Here is a 19,633-nt window from a genome sequence, read left to right as displayed (position 1 = left end):
CGTGACCCTTTTCTGGTGCAAGTGGGACTTTGGGAACTGCTCTGGAGCTTCTCGGTCCAACCACTGAGCTCGTCATCACTGGCTGTCACATAAAATCCACTTTTCGTTACACCTAATAATCTGATTGAGAAATGGTTTGTTGTTGTAGAATAAGAGAAGACAACACTTCAAAAAAAAATTTTTTTTTTGATTTTCGGTCAGCTCACGAGGCACCCACTTATCAAGCTTTTTCACCTTCCCAATTTGCTTCAAATGCCAATGGCTGACACTGAGTTCTTTGGCAGCTTGTATAGCTGTAAGAGGATCAGCTTCGATAATGCTCTCAAGTGGTGGTTGTCAACTTCCACGGGCCAGCCACAACAGTCCTCATCTTCAACGCTCCCTTCTTTGCAAAACTTCTTGAACCACCACTACAGTGCGTGTTCATTAGCAGCTGCTGGGCGAAACGCACTGTTGACGTTGCAAGTTGTCTCTGTTGCTTTACGACCCATTTTGAACTCAAATAAACATATCGCTCAAATTTGCTTTTGTCTAGCATCATTTCTATAGTCTAAAATAAATATAAACAGCAAGTAATAAGTCATTAGCAACAAAACACAAAGCGAGAAACGCACATTAAAATGATGTATAACATAACCGCACTTAAGAATGTATTCCAATATCAAACTGCAAAGTTTAACAATGCAAAAACACAACTACTTTTGCACCAACCTAACGGTTCAATATAACTGATCCCGAAAAGTTCCAAGCAGACTGATATCAGCAGAGGGTACCAGATACACTATCTCATTTCATACTTAAAGTTTTCTAAATGTTTTTTAAATTTTTATATAATTGTGATAATAAAACTAGGTTAAACAAATTAAGAAGGCTAAGGTACACCTCCTGCATTTAGAAAACAACAATGAACAGTCACCTACTTCAATTTCATACATAAGCAAGTCAGAGGCAAGTCAGAAGAATCCCAAGGAGTAAGAGGAAATGACTCCAGTCACAAGTGGAATAAAAGGTCAGAGGGGGCGCTGTGACCATGTAGACTGAGGATGCAGTCACCGAGGCCCGAAGCTAGCGGACTCAGGGGAGTCAGAATGAAGGCGGTCAGGAAGGGCTCTCGGGACAATCACACAAGTGAGACACGCTTAGAACCCAGAAGCATAAACATCCTCTGAGAAAGGAAAGGACATCTGCTTGGCTTCCATTATCTATGGCACTTATTTCTCAGGAAGAGCAGAGATACCAACTAATCTTTAAAAAAAAAAAAAAACACCTCTTTATCAAAAAAAATTTAATTATTTTTTTATTGAAGTATAGTCACAAAGAGTCGGACACGACTGAGCGACTGAACTGAACTGAACTGAACTGATAGTTGATTTGCACGGCTGTATTAGTTTCAGGTAACAAAGCAATTCAGGAACACACACATATATATCTAGATTCTTTTCCAGGCTTTTATCTCTCATAGGTTATTATAAAATATTGAGTCTAATTCCCTGTGCTGTACAGTAGGTCCTTGCTGTTTATGTATTTTATATATAGTCGTGTATATATATGTTAACCCCAAAGTCCTGATTCACCCCTCTCTGCTTTTTCCTCTTTGGTAAACGTAAGTTTGTTTTCGTTTGTCTGTCCGTCTATTTCTGTTTTATATTTTAAGTTCATCTGTATCACTTTTATTTGTTTAGATTCCACGTATAAGGGATATTACATATGTCTCTGTCTGGCTTACTTCTTGGTGTAGTAATCTCTGGGTCCATCCATGTCAGTGCAAATTGCATCATTTCATCCTTTTTAAGGCTGAGCAGCTTTCCGCTGTGTGTGGACCACGTCTTTATCCACTTCTCTGTCAGCTGACTCTTAGACTGTGTCTGTGTCTGGACTATTGGAAGCGTGCTGCAATTAACACTGAGGTCCCTGTATCTTTCTGAATTGTGGTTTTCTCTGGATATTTGCCTCTGAGTGGGATTGCAGGATCATTTGGTACTTCTATTTTTAGATTTTTAAGGAACCTCCATATTGTTCTCCATAGTGGCTGTAACAATTTACATTCCTACCAACAATGTAGGAGGGTTGCCTTACATACTCTCCAACATGTGGAGAGTTCTCCACATACTCTCCAGCGTTTATTATTTGCAGACTTTCTGGTGACGGCCATTCTGATCACTGTGGAGGCGACACCTCACTGTACTTCTGATTTGCATTTACCTAGTGGTCACCTGCCATCTACAGGGTCGCACAGCGTCGGACACGACTGAAGCGACTTCGCAGCAGTGATCACTGATGCTGAGCATCGTTTTACGTGCCTGCTGTCCATTTGCACCTCTTTTTTGAGAGAAGTCTATTTAGAAGAGACACAAGATGGCGGAGGAGTAGGTGAAAATGGCGTACATCTATTTTCACAGAGGCATCAGGAATGTATCTTCAGGTTCAGAAGATCTCACAGAGAACCAGCTGAGTACTAACAGGAGCCCCTGACCACCAGAAGGGAATATACGGTTGCACGCAGAACTCCCTGGGATGAAGGAAGGAAGAGAAAAAGAGGAGAGTGAGCAGGACCTGACCTGCACCGGGGAGTGGGGGAGGTGAAGCAAGGGTGAGATCCCAGGCGGTCTGCTGAGACAGAGGGGAAGCATCTGAGGCCGTCAGAGTACCAGCAGCTCACCGGCGACAGGCTGAAGCAAGCGAGAACCGCATGGACAATCCGCGCAGCGGTCCTACATACCCCGGACGAGGACACAAGTCCACCTAAAAGCGCGGCGGCTGGGAGCTGGAGCATGGGAGTGGAGCGCAGTCCCAGGGCCAGCACTGCTGTTAACTGAGGGAAGATGATGGCCCAAGGGGACAGGAGGGAGGAGACCTGCACGGAATGCCTTTGAAGGAACGCTGGGCAGCCGAGGAGGCAGGGCGCCACGGCTGAGTCACCGCAGCGGGTGGAGCCGTCACTGTGGCCTTCCTCCACATGCGGCGCAGGCAGCTGGCCGATAGCGAAAGACCCCAGAGAGGGCGGCCCTTTGCGCGCCTGACCTGCGGAGCATGAGAGAAGGGCCCCGGCCAGGGGTGCCCTTGGGGACCTCCTATGTCAAGCAACAGAGGACCAGCCAGGAAGGCCCTTTGAGTGTCAGCTGCCAGAGGACAGAAGAGAATTCTAATCAGGCCGTATCTTCTACACCTATGATCACTGCCTTCCCTGCACACCTGGTGCTGCCGGGTCCCTGCGATCCAAGCAAGAGCGCCACTGCCACACTCGGTCTTCATGCGGGCAGAACCGACAGAGGCATAGCATCCTGTCTCCTGCAACTGTGGCTGCTGGCTTCCCTGTGCCCCAGGTACCAGTGGGGTCTGCGTGATCCAAGCGGCCATGCCAGCTCCAGGCTAGGTCCTCACTGGGGCAGAGCTGCCAGAGACTAGGAAAGAATCCTTACTGCACCACATGTCCAGCGCCTGTGTGTGCTTCCCTGTGTACCTGGTTCAGCCCAGGTCCCCATGATCCGAGCAGCTGCACCACCTCCAGGCCCAGTCTTCACGGAGGCAGACCCAAGCCCTCCAGGACAGCCTCAGGCCCAAACTCCTAGAGATGATCCTCAGGCCCAGGTGGGGATGAAACCACAGCTGAGCTCCAGAGGCAGAGTGATTAAGGGAAAGGATCAAAAACCTTCTCGGCAGCTGTACAAGCTGCAGATTAAATCCACACCATCAGGTAGGTGGACTCTGTGTTTATGGAATATATAAAAGGACAATGAGTGTTCTCACAAAAGAAAACGCCCTAGCTCTGGCAGCTGTGGGCCTTGGAGGTGGGGGCACGCAGGAGTAGCACCAACTTAGGGTCTGAGCCGTCCCTACAGCAAGTCCTGAGACCAGACTCCTCATTACTGGAGGGTTTCCTAGGGAAGCAGAAGTGGGCTGTGGCTCAAAGTGGGGGAAAGAACGCTGACAGCTGAGACCTGAGAAAAACATTTATTATTATTCTTATATTTTGATTCATTCTGTAGTTGGTTCTGGATTTTTTTCCCCTCTTTTTTTCCTCTGTTGCTGTGGTTGTTGTTTTCATTATGATTATTATCTATATTTTGGCTTTTGAGAACTTTTTTGTTGTTTTTTAATCACACTTTTAATTTCCTTTATATAGTTCTACTTTGGCTTTCTGCAGTTTTGTGTATTTTTTTTCTTTTTTTGTTGTTCTGTTCTTGTTGATATTTTTATAATAAATATAGATCTTTTTATATACTACTTAACTTTGCTTTCCTATTTTTCCCTTTTTTCCATGGCGCTTGGTTGTCTTGCTCTCTCTGCTTGGCTCCTCAGCTGGCTCTATATCGTGGTCTCGCTTTCTGTTTTGTGTTGCTGTCAGCTTTGTTTTCGACTGGCTGGTATCATTTTTGGTTTCCTTTGCTCGCCGGGCCACTCTCCTGCACCGTATTTACTTTGGTCTGTTTGGGGTTTGTGCAGGTGTATGTTCCTTTCTGTTTCTATTTGTCTGATTTTTGCTTTTACCATGTGTCTGGGCTTTATTTTTTGGCTCTTGAGTTTTCTGCTTATTTCTTATTTTATCAGTTATTTTCCTTTCTGTTTTTTGTTTCTTTTACTCCCTTTTATTGACATAACAAACAGCTCGTGGGGTCTTGGTTCCCCAACCAGAGGTCAGGCGTGAGCTTTGGGGGTGGGAGCGCTGAGTCCAGGACACTAGGCTGCCAGAGAACTCCTGGCCTCAGGGGGTATTAATCAGTGAGAACACCCACAAAGGCCTCCAGCTGTATCCAGGACCCTGAGTCCAACTGGCAACAGCACCCACACAGGATGCCTCATGCAAACGACAAGCAAGACAACACAAGCGCAGTCAGCAGCAGACAGGCTTCCCACGGACACCCCAAAACATACCACCTCACACAGCCCTGCCTATCAGAGGGGGAAGAAAACTCACTTCCTGCCTCCAGAATGCAGGCACAAGTCCCGCCCAAAACGAAGGCTACACAAGCCACTGGACCAATGTCACCAACCAAGAGCACAGATCAAAAGTAGGAAACACTGTGAGCCTATAGCCTGGGGAAAGGGGACCTCAAACCCAGCAAGTCACACAAAATGAAAAGACACAAATATTGTGCAAACGAAGAAATAAGGTAAAAACCCACAAGACAAAAGAAATGAAAAGGAAATAGGAAAACTACCTGAAAAAGATTTCACAGTCATTACAGTAGAGATGTTGCAAAATCTCAAAAACGGAATGAAAAAAATGCAAGAATCATTTAACACATTTGACAAGGAGTTAAAAGAAATTAAGAAAAAACAGCGACAACACAATTACTGAAATTAAAAATATTCTAGAAGGAATCAACAGCAGAATAACTGAGGCAGAAAAGATAAGTGAGGTGGAAGACAGATGGGGGAAATAACTGCTGAAGAGGAGAATAAAGAAAAAAAGAATGAAAAGAATTGAGGATAGTCTCAGAGACCTCTGGGACAATATTAAATCCACCATCATTCGAATTACAGGGTCTTAGACGAAAAAGAGAAAAATAAAGGGTCTGAGAAATGTTTTGAAGGAATTATAGCCAAAAGCTTACCCAAAATGAGAAAAGAATAGTCAATCAATTCCATCAAATGCAGAGTTCCATACAGGATAAACACAAGGAGAAACATGCCGAGATACATATTAATCAAACTAACAAAAATTAAACACAAAGAAAAAATATTAAAGGTAGCAAAAAAAAAAAAAAGCAACAAGTAACATACAAGCAAGAAGAAGGCAATGGCATCCCACTCCAGTACTCTTGCCTGGAAAATCCCATGGACAGAGGAGCCTGGTTGGCTGCAGTCCATGGGGTCACTCAGAGTTGGACACGGCTGAACGACTTCACTTTCACTTTTCACTTTCATGCATTGGAGAAGGAAATGGCAACCCACTCCAGTGTTCTTGCTTGGAGAATCTCAGGGACGGGAGAGCCTGGTGGGCTGCACCAGGGTCTATGGGGTCGCACAGAGTCGGACACGACTGAAGCAACTTAGCAGCAGCAGCAGCAGCAGCAGCAGCAACATACAAGGAAAACCCCATAAGGTTAACAGCCGATCTATCAGCAGAAAGATCTCTGCAGAAAGATATATTTAAAATAATGAAAGGCAAAGATCTACAACCAAGATTACTCTATCCAGCAAGGGTCTCATTCAGATTCAGAGAAATCAAAAGCTTTATAGATAGTCAAAAGTTAAGAGAATTCAGCACTACAAAAGCAGCTTTACAACAAATGCTAAAGGAAGTTCCCCACACAGGAAACAAGAAAAGGCCTACAAAAATAAACCCAAAACAATAAAGTAAATGTTAATAGGATCATACATATCAATAATTACTTTAAATGTAAATGTATTAAATGCACCAAACAAAAGACTGGTTGAATGGATACAAAAACAAGACTCACGTATATGCCGTCTATATTAGACTCATTCAGAACCAGAGCCAAATACAAACTGAAAGTGAGATAATGAAAAACGATACTGCATACAAACAGAAATCAAAAGAAAACTGGAGTAGCAATTCTCATATCAGACAAAATGGATCTTAAAGAATATTATAAGAGAGAAGAAGGACACTACATAATGATCAAGGGATCGACCCAACAAGACATAACAACTATAAATATTTATGCATCCAACAAAGGAACACCTGAATACATAAGGCAAACACTAGCAGACATAAAAGGGTAATTAACAGTAACATAATAATAATAGCAGGCTTTAATAAGCCAGTTACCCCAATGAACAGATCATGAAACAGAAAATTAATATGGAAACACAAGCCTTAAATGACACATTTAGACCAGATGGACCTAATGATATCTTCAGGACATTCCATCCAAATACAGCAGAATACACTTTCTTCTCAAGTGCACATGGAACATTCTCCAGGATAGATCACATATTGGGTCACAAATCGAGCCTCAGTAAATGTAAGAAAACTGAAATCATATCAAGCATCTTTTTTGACTACCATGCTATGAGTGTGTGTGTGTGCACACTCAGTTGTGTCTGACTCTTTGTGACCCCATGGACTGTAGCCCAGCAGGCTCCTCTATCCATGGAATCTTCCAGGCCAGAATAGTGGAATGGGTTGCCATTTCCTACTCCAGGGCATCTTCTCGATCCAGGGTTCGAACCCATGTCTCTTGCATTTCCTGCACTGGCAGGCAGGTTCTTTACCAGTTGAGCCACCTATGAGATTAGATATCAAATATAGGGGGGAAAAGGTATAAGAAATAGAAACACACGAAAATTAAACTATAGGCTTCTAAATAACCAACAAGTCATTAAAGGGAAGTCAGAAAATACATAGAAACAAATGACAATGAAAATATGACAACTCAAAACCTATGGGATGCAGGCAAAGGAGTTCTAAGAGAGAAGTTTATAGCAATACAATCCTACCTCAAGAAACAAGAAAAAACATCAAATTGACAACCTAACCTTACACCTAAAGTGACTGGAAAAAGAAGAACAGAAAAACCCCAAGTTAGTAAAAGGAAAAAATCATAGAAGATCAGAGCAGAAATAAATGAAAAATAAATGAAGGGAACAATAGCAATGATCAATAAAACTAAAAGCTGGTTCTGTGAGAAGATAAAATTGACAAACCACTAGCAAGATTTATCAAGAAAAAAAGTGTGAAGACTCAAATCAGGAAAATTAGAGATGCAAAGGGAGAGATTAAAAGTCAACAGAGATACACAAAGGATTAAAACAGACTATTAAGAGCAATTATATGCCAATAAAATGGACAACCTGCAAGAAATGGAAAGGTTTGCAGAGAAGATCAACCTTCCAAGACTGAACCAGGAAGAAACAGAAATTACGAACAAGTAAATCACAGGTAATGAAATTGAAAATGTGATTTTAAAAATCTCTCAAAAAACAAAAGTCCAGGGCCAGATGCCTTCACAGATAAATTCTATCAAACATTCAGAGATGAGCTATACCTATCCTTCTCAAGTGTAACTTCCCTGGTAGCTCAGACGGTAAAGCGTCTGCCTACAATGCAGGAGACCCAGGTTCGATCCCTGGGTCAGGAAGATCCCCTGGAGAAGGAAATGGCAACCCACTCCAGTATTCTTGCCTGGAAAATCCCATGGATGGAGGAGCCTGGTTGTCCATGGGGTCGCAAAGAGTCTGACATGACTGAGCAACTTCACTATCTATCCTCAAACTCTCTCAAAAAGTTGGAGAGGGAGGAACAATTTCAAACTCATTCTACAAGCCCACCATTACTCTGATACCAAAACTGGAAAAAGACATCACAAAAAAAGAAAATTACAGGCCAATATCACTAATAAACATAGATGCAAAAATCTTCAACAAAATTCTAGCAAACGAATCCAACAACACATTAAAAGGAACACACAGCAGGATCAAGTTGGATTTATCCCAGGGATGCAAGGATTCCTCCATATATCCAAATCAGTCAATGTGATATACCATATTAACAAGTTAAAAGATAAACGTCATATGATACTCTCAACAGATGCAGAAAAAGCTTTCAACAAAGTTCAGCACCCATTTATGATTAAAAAAAAAAAACACTTCAGAAAATGGGTAGAGAAGGAACCTATGTGTGTGCTGTGCTCAGTGACTTCAGCTATGTCTGACTGTGTGTGACCCTGTGGACTGTTGCCTGACCGGCTCCTCTGTCCATGGGATTCTCCAGGCAAGAATACTGGAGGGGGTTGCTGTGCCCTCCTCCAGGGGATCTCTCCAATCCAGGGATTGAACCCACATCTCTTATACCCCCTGCACTGGCAGGCGGGTTCTTTACCACTAGCATCACCTGGTAACTCAACATTATAAGGGCCATAGACAATAAACCCACAGCTAACATGTTCTCAATGGTGAAAAGCTGAAAGCATTCCCTCTAAGATCAGGAACAAGGCAAGGGTGCCCACCCTCACCACTATTATTCAACATAGTTTTGGAAGCCCTAGACATGCAAATCAGAGAAGAAATAGAAATAAAGGTAATCCAGATTGGAAAAGAAGAAGTAAAACTCTCACTGTTTTCAGACAACATGATATTACACACAGAAAACCCTAAACATACTACCAAAAAATTAATAGAGCTAATTAGCGAATTTGGCAAAGTTACAGGATCACAAAGTCAATACACAGAAATCCCTTGCTTTCCTATACACTAGCAATGAAAAATCAGAATGGGAAAGTAAGGGATCAGTCCCATTTACCACTGCAATGAAAGGAGACTAAAGACCTGTATACAGAAAACTATAAGACGCTGATGAAAGAAATCAAAGACAGCATAACCAAATAAAGAGATATACCATCTTCTTAGATTGGAAGAATCAACAGTGTGAAAATGACTATACTACCCAAAGCAATCTACAAACTCAGTGCAATCCTTATCAAGTTACCAAAGGCATTTTCCACAGAACAAGAACAAAACATTTTACAATTTGTATGGAAACATGGAATATCCCAAATTGTCAAAGCAATCTTGAGAAAGGAAAATGGAGTTGGAGGAATCAACCTTCCTGACTTCAGATTATCCTACAAAGCAGTATTAAGACAGAATGGTACTGGAACAAAGACAGAAATACAGACCAATAGAACAAGAAAGAAAGCCAAGAGAGAAACCCACACACCTATGGGCACCTTATCTTTAACAAAGGAGGCAAGAATATACAATGGAGAAAAGACAGTCTCTTCAATAAATGAGGCTGGGAAAACTGGATAGCTACGCATAAAAGAATTAAGTTAGAACACTTCCTAACATCTTGCCCCCAAATAAACTCAAAATGGATTAAAGACCTACATGCAAGACCAGAAACTATAAAACTCCTAGAAGAAAACATAGGCAGAACACTCCTTGATATAAATCACAGCAAGATCCTCTATGACCCACCTCCTAGAGTAATGAAAATAAAAACAAAAATAAAGAAGACCTAATTTAACCTAAAAGCTTTTGCATAGCAAAGGAAACAATAAACAATATGAAAAGACAACTCTCAGAATGGGAGAAAATAACTGCAAATGAAGCAACTGACAAAGGATTAATCTTCAAAGTATATAATCAGCTCATGTAGGTCAATATCAGAATAACAAAAAACCCAATCGTGAAATGGGCAGAAGACCTAAGCAGACATTTCTCCAAAGAAGACAGACAGATGGCTAATAAACCCATGGAAAAAATGCTCAACATCACTTATTATTAGACTAATGCAAATCAGAACTACAATGATGTATTACCTCACACTGGTCAGAACGCCCATTATCAAAAACTACAAACAATAAATGCCGGAGAGGATTTGGAGAAAAGGGAAGCCTCCTGCACTGTTGATGAGAATGTAAATTGATACAGCCACTATGAAGAACAGTGTGGAGACTTATTTAAAAATTAGGAATAAAATTACCATCTGGCCCAGCCATCTCACTACTGGGCATATACCACAATTCTAAAAGACACATGTACCCCAATGTTCATTACAGCACTATTCACAATAGTCGGGACATGGAAGCAACCTAGATGCCCATCAACAGATGAATGAATAAAGCAGTTGTGGTACATATACACAATGGACTACTACTCAGACATAAAGATGACTGAATTTGAGTGAATTCTAGTGAGGTGGATGAACCCAGAGCCTGCTATGGAGAGTGACGTAAGTCATAAAGACAAATATCATTAGCACATACATATATGGAATCTATAAAAACGTTACTGATGAACCTGTTCTGGGGGCAGCAGTAGAGATGCAGACATAGAGAAGAGACTTGCGGATGCTGCAGGGAAAGGAGAGGGTGGGGCGAATTGAGAGAGCGGCACTGAGACACACGCATTGCCCCGTGCAAACACAGGTGGCCAGTGGGGACCTGCTCTAGGACACAGGGACCTTGGCCCAGGGCTCTGTGACACCTAGAGAGGAGGACGGGATGGGGGCAGGAAGGATGTTCATGAGGGAGGGGACGTATGTACACCCATGAGGGACTCATGTTGATGCACGGCAGAAACCAGCACGGCATTGTAAAGCAATTATACTCCAACTAATAATAATAATAAAAAGAAATGTGTATTTAGATTTTCTGCCCATTTTTAATTGGGTTGTTTGTTCTATCGATTTGGGGCACATAATCTGTATATTTTAGAGTTTAATCTTTTGTTGTTCACATCATTTGCAAACATTTTCTCCCATTCCACAGGCTGTCTTTTAGTTTTGTTTACAGTTTCCTTTGATGTGCAAAAGCTTTTGACTTTAAGTAGATACCATTATTTGTTTTTTGTTTTTATATTTGTTTCTCTTGGAGATGGATCCAAAAACATATTGCTGCAATTTGTGTCAAAGAATCTTCTGCCGTGGCTTTCCTCTAGGAATATTATAGTATCTAGTCTTACATTTAGGTCTCTAATTCATGCTGAGCTTATTTTTTCTGTATGGTGTTAAAGAATGTTCTAATTTCATTCTTTAACATATAGCTGTCAAGTTTTCCCAGCACCACTTACTAAAGAGACAGTCTTTTCTCCATTGCATATTCTTGCCTCCTTTGTCACAGTAATCAAAACTAGGTGTGTGGGTGTATTTCTGGGCTTTCCAGCCTGTTCCACTGATTTATATTTCTGTTTTTGTGCCAATGCCATACTGTTTTGATTACTACAGCTTTTCAGTATAGTCTGAAGTCAGGGATCCATATTCTTTCAACTCAATTTTTCTTTCTTATAACTGCTTTGGCTCTTTGGGGTCTTTTGCTTTTTCATGCACAATTTGTAAAGCTTTTTCTTCTAGTTCTGTGAAAAATGCCACTGGTAGTTTGATAGGCATTGCACTGAATTTGTAGATTGCCTTGTGTAGTATAGCCATTTTGACAATATTAATTCTTCCAGTCTAAGAACACACTTCTATCTATTAGTACCATCTTTGATTTCTTTCATCAGCATTTTATAGTTTTTGGAGTACAGGTCTTTTACCTCCTTCAGTTCCATTCAGTCACTCAGTCGGGTCCAACTCTTTGAGACACCATGGAATACAGCACGCCAGGCTTCCCTGTCCATCACAACTCCTGGAGCTTTCTAAAACTCATGTCCATAGAGTCAGTGATGCCATCCAACCGTCTCATCCTCTGTTGTCCCCTTCTCCTCCTGCCTTCAATCTTTCCCAGCATCAGGGTCTTTTCCAACGAGTCTGTTCTTCACGTCAGGTGGCCAAAGTATTGGAGTTTCAGCTTCAGGATCAGTCCTTCCAATGAATATTCAGGACTTATTTCCTTTAGGATTGACTGGTTGGATCTCCTTGCAGTCCAAGGACTCACAAGAGTCTTCTCTACCACCACAGTTTAAAACCATCAATTATTTGGTGCTCAGCTTTCTTTATGGTCCAACTCTCATATCCATCCATACATGACTACTGGAAAAACCATAGCTTTGATTAGATAGACTATTGTTGGCAGAGTAATGTCTCTGCTTTTTAATACACTGTCTAGGTTTGTCATAGCTTTTCTTCCAAGGAGCAAGCATCTTTTAATTTCATGGCTGCAGCCACCATCTGTAGTGATTTTGAGCCCAAGGAAAGAAAGTCTGTAACTGTTTCCATTGTTTCTCCATCTATTTGCCATGAAGTCATGGGACCAGATACCATGATCTTAGTTTTTTGAACGTTGAGTTTTACCTCCTTAGGTAGATTTATTCCTAGGTATTTGATTCATTTTGATGTGAAAGCAAATGAGATTATTTCCTTAATTTATCTTTCTGATCTTTCATTGTTAATGTATAGAAATGCAAGAGATTTCTATCTATTTATTCTGTATTCTGCAATTTTACTGAATTCATTGCTGAACTTTAGGCGCTTTCTGCACCCAATCTAATCTCAAGGGAAACGTCAGTAAGATTGTTCAGAACAGCTACAGCATCTCCAATGGTACTATTTCCTACTAGCATCTAATTCTGGCTAAGCCTGGACGTAATGCTTCCCAGAGGTTGTCTCAGGCAAACTGTGGGCCTGAGACAGGCCTTAGCACTCTTCTTCCCTCAGGAAGGGCTTCTTCCCTCAGGAATAAGGAGGAATGCATACCAGGGGGAGGGGGAGGAGGGAGAGGAAGGAGAGGGAGAAGCAGGGAAGGGAGTGGTGGGAAGGATCAGAAGGGAGGGGGAGTTAGAAAAGGACAGAGCGAGCAGAGGGTGCGTAAGCATATGGACAAAAACAGGAGACAGAGAACAGATCCTGCGCTGGCTTCAGAGACTTGAAGACGTGGTAAGTATAATGTGCCCACAGCATATCCAGGCAGCACTGCCTATGGGAACTCAGCACAGGCACAGCAGCCACCCATTGGCCAAGGAACCTTGCTATGTGCCAACAGCAAAAAAAAAAAAGTCTAGCAGAGTATGCATCTGAATACAATGCCACTGCAGTGAAAGAATTAGGAGGTTCCATCAATTTATTAATGAGACTCTCCATGCCAGCACTCAGCTTGCCAGTAAGGAGCAACTGTATTTAGAAGATGTTAAAAGTGAGTATCTGCTGCAAAGCCCCCACTAGACTGTGCTGCGTGCGTGCTGTGCTAAGTCGCTTCAGTCACGTCTAACTCTCTGTGACCCTGTGGACAGTAGCCCACCAGGCTTCTCCGTCCACGGGATTCCCCAGGCAAGAATACTGGAGTGGTTCAAACACAGGTTCCATCAATCACCAGTTTGGGTCAAATCCATTATTCTCCGTAAGACTCAAGTTTGTTCACCTGCACAGTGAAGAGAATGAGGGGTTATGAAGATTAAATGCGAAGATTTGCATAAATGGTCAGTGCAGGGTCTGGTGTACAGTAAATAATAAATGTCAGCTGCCATCATCAGACCCATTTTCATCACTACAACACCCTCCCCCCCACATCATTAAGATTACTGCTTGAGATAATTACATTTGACAGTATTTTATTAAATGTAAAGTGCTATTTGTAGTCATATATAAATGTTGGCTCTCAGTAGAAATGAATACTTGGTTTTTCTAAAGGAAATTACTTCAAATGAACCCATTTTTGACATTTATATAGAATATAATTCTCTAGATGGGACTACCTCTTACCTACTAATATAAATGATTTAGGGACCTTTATAAGAGAACCATAAACAGAACCTAATAATCAGAACTCCTTAACACTATTCCTCTCTTCAGCACAAAGGCCAAAAGTAAGTATTTACCAATGAGGAATTCTAGTGTCACCAAGAGGTTGTGCTTCCTCAGAATTTAACCTGGTTCACTTTACTAGTCCTGCATTCAGTATTCCAGAAGAGGGCACCAGTGTGCAAGGCGGTTTACAGAGTCTGACCCTACTCACCGAGAGCATGAATTTGCCTTAGCAACACGAATTTCAGTAAATAATTGGACTCCTCATCCTTCCACAGATTCAGACTCATCTAGGGGCATGATTCAGAAGATACAGGTTTCCACATTTTGCTTTTGGGGGGTTCTTTGTTTCCTTTTGCCTTTCTGTATTAAAATGCAGCTTTTCTGGGCCAGCTAGCTCTTAACAGAGCATGAAGTATCTGTAATATTATCAAGTCAACTTTAATACAAGCACATTATAAAAATTTGAGATGAATCATTTGTAAAGCAACTATTTCTAGATGTTGAACTTGATGACTAAGCTAGAGCAAAAATTCAAAAGCATTTACACATTCACTATTTGCACAGGAGATTCTTTGTACAAAGTGGGATCAAAGAATCTCTATCCAAGGGGACAGGAAAGGAAGGCGAAATCACTTTCAGAGAGACTAACTTGTTTTCCTGGAATACTGTTGAAATGTAACTGGAATTCTAAATTTATAACGTTCATAAAAAACAGCTTTTGGCTATGTTACTTCACGGCCTTGATATGGCATTAAAATTTCTAATGACATCATGTCACTCTCCATCCTGACAAAAGAAAATAAAGAGGCAATTACATTTCATTTCCTTGTAAATTAATAAGCAGACGGTCTGCAGTTGATTATATCATTTAATAATGTGATTAAAACATACTACGTACTCTGCAGGAAACAAAACAGTCTGAATTTAGACAACACAGAAAAACACTTGTTTATCCAAGCCAAGGTACCGCATCCCTTCCTGTCTCTTCCAATTAAAATTATCTAATTTTAAAATATTTTATTTACAGGAAGATTTTATTATTCATAAATAAATAAATCAGCCAGTCAATCAATTAATTAAAGATTCGCCAGAAACCTCCCTCCTCCAAGTAAGAAGGAAGAAAGGAGGTGCTACTTCACCTCACAACTCAAGAAAAAAGGAATGCAAGAGGTCCAACTGCCTCTCGCTGCCTAATTCTATACAACTATTATCAAGACAGCTTAATACCCTCAGGCAGAATACTCACTGTAACACAGAATGAGATCAAATTTAACTCCCAAAGAAAATTTATAGAAATGCCAAATTTTTTAGAATTGATTTTATTGAAGTATAGTTGATCTATAATGTTGTGTTAATTCCTACTATACAGCAAACTGGTTCAATTACACACATATATATATACACACACACACATACAAATATATACACACACATATATATATATACACACACACAGTGTACACATATACATTCTTTTTCATATTCTTTTACATTATGGTTTATCACAGGTTTTTAAAGTAAAAAAATGCCTAGGCTAGCACCTCTTTTTCTCTCTGAAATCCTTATCGAATAAAAAGAGAGGAATATACAGACGAATAATGGTCACATACAATTTCTATATAAGAAAACTACTGACAATGGTTGTTTTGCTGTAATGCTTATAAAACACTGCTCATTAAAGCTTCCCAGTTTAATTTATCATTAAAAAAAAGTCATTCAAGAACAATAAATTCCCATACAGCCATTTAGAAACTCAATATATGCCTTATTATTGGTTAAATCCTAATTATCTAAAATTTTCTGATTTCTTAAGATTTTTTTCATATGTGACTATCTGATACTTGAAATAATCAGTTTTTTATCACTATGGTTATGTTACTGAGAGAAAGTTATGACTAAACAATAATGGTTTTAAAGTACCATATTCTGGACCTTCCTACCCCAAGGGGATTAAAAATACTCAATTTCAATTTTAAAAATAAGCAGCACTAAATTACCTTCCATCAGATCTCAGAATATCTTCTAACTGTTAATATTTACATTTAATGGATGTTCCATACATTTTAGAATGCAGTGAATAATTTTTATGTAAAAATTTCTTTTCTGTCCACATTTTTGCTGAGTAAAATTAGTATTAGTATATATTCACTGGGCACCAGAGCTGGGCAACAGAAGGTTGGATGGCATCACCAACTCAACTGACGTGAGTTTAAGCTAACTCCAGGAAATAGAGAAGGACAGGAAAGCCTGGAGTGCTGCAGTCCATGGGATTGCAAAGAATCAGACACGACTAAGTGATTACGCACAGCACAGCACAGCAATTATTAGGGGTAAACTAGTAAAAATTAGCTCATTAACGTAAGTATTGTGTCCTTAAACTAAACATTCAGTTCAGTTCCGTTCAGTCGCTCAGTCGTGTCCGACTCTTTGCGACCCCATGAATCGCAGCACCCCAGGCCTCCCTGTCCATCACCATCTCCCGGAGTTCACTCAGACTCGTGTCCATCAAGTCAGTGATGCCATCCAGCCATCTCATCCTCGGTCGTCCCCTTCTCCTCCTGACCCCAATCCCTCCCAGCATCAGAGTCTTTTCCAATGAGTCAACTCTTCGCATGAGGTGGCCAAAGTACTGGAGTTTCAGCTTTAGCATCATTCCTTCCAAAGAAATCCCAGGGCTGATCTCCTTCAGAATGGACTGGTTGGATCTCCTTGCAGTCCAAGGGACTCTCAAGAGTCTTCTCCAACACCACAGTTCAAAACATTACAAGTGCTTAAAAGTATACTTGTAAGCATGAAATCAGCTTGATCACATGCACATCAAGTTCTAAGCAACATTTTCCAGCCAGAGAACCACGTGGGTTCTGCTCCCCTCTTGTTCTCTTCTCTTCTAACTCTTCCATCTTGTGAAGCACAAGACGCTTTACAGATACTTTCTGTGGTTAGATACTGTTGAGTTTTCACCATCTCTAATAATGCTTTCTGCCATCTCTTCAAATCCTTACAAACACCCGTCCCCACTGTCCTATCAGTGCCAGGCTTGGCGGCACCTCCCCGGCGTGCTCAGAACCACAAAACCACCAGGTCTCTCTCCTGCCAGCACGCCCACCACATGGCTGGTAGCAAAATAAGGATGGCACAAGATTCTTTGCTTTCGATTTCCTCTGCTTTGGAGAAGACTAGAGTTTTGTTTTTGTTTTTTTAATCCTGGTTTTTACATTCAATTCTAGAAGTTTATGGCCAACTCCTCAAACATCACCATTCAAAAGATCACTGACACACTCTCTAACCAATGCCTTTTATAATACTACTTTTAAGTTTACTAATATTTTTAAAACTTTGCTAAATCCCAATGCACCAAGAAAACATTTAAGATAATTAGTATTAAAATTTCACTTCTCCAAACAGGCATAGAGAACAGACTTATGGACACAGGGAGAGAGGAGGAGAGGGTGGGAAGTATGGAGAGTAACATGGAAACTTACATTACCATATGCAAAATAGACAGCCAAAGGGGATTTGCTGTATGACTTAGGGAACTCAAACAGGGCTCTATATCAACCTAGAGGGGTGGGATGGGGAGGGAAACGGGAGGGAGGTTCAAGAGGGAGCGGACATATGTACACCTATGACTGATTCATGTTGAGGTTTGACAGAAAACAACAAAATTCTGTAAAGCAATTATCCTTCAATTAATAAATAAATTAAAAAATTTCACTTCTCCAATTTCAAGAAAACATAATCGTGCCAAGTTCCAAATGCTAAACTTAAAGATTATAGGTTAATATTCCTTATGAGAAAAATAACAAACTAAAGGGAGCTATATGAATTTAAGACCAGTCTTTATACTCAATAACTAACAGAATCAAATAAAAACTCTTGGTTTTTCGTTAACAAAACTGAATGTTAATCTGGAGGGCTGCATGTAAATCACTTAAGTTAGAACACTCCCCCGCACCATACACAAACTTAACTCAAAATGGTCTAAAACCTAAGACATGGCCATAAAACTCCTGGGAGAGAAGATTCTCTGACAAAAATCATACCAATGCTTTCTTAGGTCAGTCTTTCAACACAAAATAAATAAAAGCAAAAATAAACAAATAGAGCCTAATCAGATTTATAAGCTTTTGCACAGCAAAGAAAACCAAAAACAAAATGTAAAAACAACCTACTGAACGAGAATAAATATTTGCAAATGTTGTGACCAATAAGGCTTAATTTTCAAAACAGACAAACAGCTCAATATCAAAAAGAAAACAAAACAAAAAAAGCAACCAACTCAATCAAAGCACAGGCATATGATCTAAATAGACATTTCTCCAAAGACATACAGATGGCCAACAGGCACATGAAAAGACACTAAACATTGCTAATTATAAGAGAAACACAAATGAAAACTAGAGTGAAGTATCACCTCTCATTGGTAAGAATGGCCATCATCAAAGCATCTACTAATAAATGCGGGAGAGGGTGTGGAGCAAAGGGAAATCCCCTGCATCGTTAGCACGAATGCAGATTGGTTGCAGCCACTATGGAGAACGGTATGGGGGTTCCTTAAAAACTAACAATTGAGTTACCATGTGATCCAGCAATCCCAGCCCTAGGCATATATGCAGATGAACACTCTAATTTGAAAAGATACATGCACCTCCGTGTCCACGGCAGCACTACTCACAACAGCGAAGGTATGGAAGCGACCTAAGGGCCCACTGACAGGGGAGTGGATAAAGAAGGCACGATGTGCGCGCGTGTGTGTACACACAACGGAATATCATTCAGCCTTTAAAAAGAATGAAATAAAGCCATTTTCAGCAACATGGATGGACCTAGAGATCATCATATGAAGTGAAGTAAGTCACAGAAAGACAAACACCACAAGACATCACTCAGATATGGAATCTGAAAAACTGATGTAAACGAACCTAATTACAAAGCAGAAATAGACTCACAGGCACAGAAAACATACCTACAGTCACCAAAGGGGAAAGAAGAGGAGAGATAACTCAGGAGTTTGGGATTAAAAGATTCATAGCAGCACTTCCCTGGTGATCCAGTGCTTAAGAATCCACCTGCCAATGCAGGGGACATGGGTTAGATTCCTGGTCCAGGAAGATCCCACACGCTGCAAAGCAGCTAAGCCTGTGAGTCACAGCTGCTGAGCCCCAGTGCCTGGGGCCCATACTCTGGAAGAGGAGAAGCCACCACCATGAGGAGCCTGCTCACCGCAACGAAGGGAAGCCCCCACAACTAGAGAAAGCCCACGCCGCAACGGAGACCCAGCACAGCCAAAAGTAAAGGAATCGAATTCATTTAAAGGCCCCCGAAAAACCAGACGCACACTACTATATATAAAATAGATAGACGGTCCTCCTGTATAGCAAAGGGAACTGTATTCAATATCTTGTGATAACCTATAACAGAAAATAATCTGAAAAGATAAATAACTGAATATAACTGAATCACTCTGCTGTCCACAGAAACTAGCACCCTGTAAGTCAATTATAATTCAATTTTAAAATAACTGAATGTTAATAACTTCTCTCA

General features: G+C 40.8%; 1 protein-coding gene and 1 non-coding gene across 2 annotated transcripts in view; one reads left to right on the top strand and one right to left on the bottom strand.

The window, feature by feature from the left end:
• The window catches only part of PSD3 (pleckstrin and Sec7 domain containing 3), a 482,251-nt gene that overhangs the window by 239,740 nt on the left and 222,878 nt on the right, over nt 1–19,633 (bottom strand). The gene's annotated exons all lie outside the window — the stretch shown is intronic.
• TRNAC-ACA (transfer RNA cysteine (anticodon ACA)) lies at nt 7,977–8,049 on the top strand. Its single transcript has one exon. It is a non-coding gene; the product is annotated as a tRNA-Cys (tRNA).

Source organism: Budorcas taxicolor, chromosome 24 (assembly GCF_023091745.1).
Source record: "Budorcas taxicolor isolate Tak-1 chromosome 24, Takin1.1, whole genome shotgun sequence".
In the NCBI taxonomy this organism is placed as follows: Eukaryota; Metazoa; Chordata; class Mammalia; order Artiodactyla; family Bovidae; genus Budorcas; species Budorcas taxicolor.
The sequence above is the reverse complement of the archived record's forward strand: the minus strand, read 5'-3'. Positions and strand labels throughout refer to the sequence as shown.